Below are 360 nucleotides of genomic sequence, written 5' to 3'. Positions count from 1 at the left end.
TGCTGAACGAGCAGAGTCCTTGATTGATCACCACACCATCATGAGCAGGTTCACTTTTTTCTGGAGCTGACACAGAATCTGTTCACAAACAGGGACAAAACTGGAAAGCCTTGGCCCTTAAAAAAAAAAAAAAAAAAAAGCTTCTGATCCTAAAATGAACATTCAGCTAGGTTCTTGGCTGGAAACACTTTGGCATTTTCCCAAACACCAACTGCACTGGGCTGCTGATGACTCCAGCACGTTCCCATGTTCCTGCCTAGCTACGAATAAGGTCCCCCCCGCCTAATGAGCGATTTGGGTTATTCACAGCACGCCTACAGCTCAAAAATGCAACAACCTTATTCCCTCCCCACCCACCCC

Source organism: Pterocles gutturalis, unplaced genomic scaffold (genome assembly GCF_000699245.1).
Source record: "Pterocles gutturalis isolate BGI_N339 unplaced genomic scaffold, ASM69924v1 scaffold5213, whole genome shotgun sequence".
Taxonomy (NCBI): domain Eukaryota; kingdom Metazoa; phylum Chordata; class Aves; order Pterocliformes; family Pteroclidae; genus Pterocles; species Pterocles gutturalis.
This window is presented reverse-complemented; position numbering follows the sequence as displayed.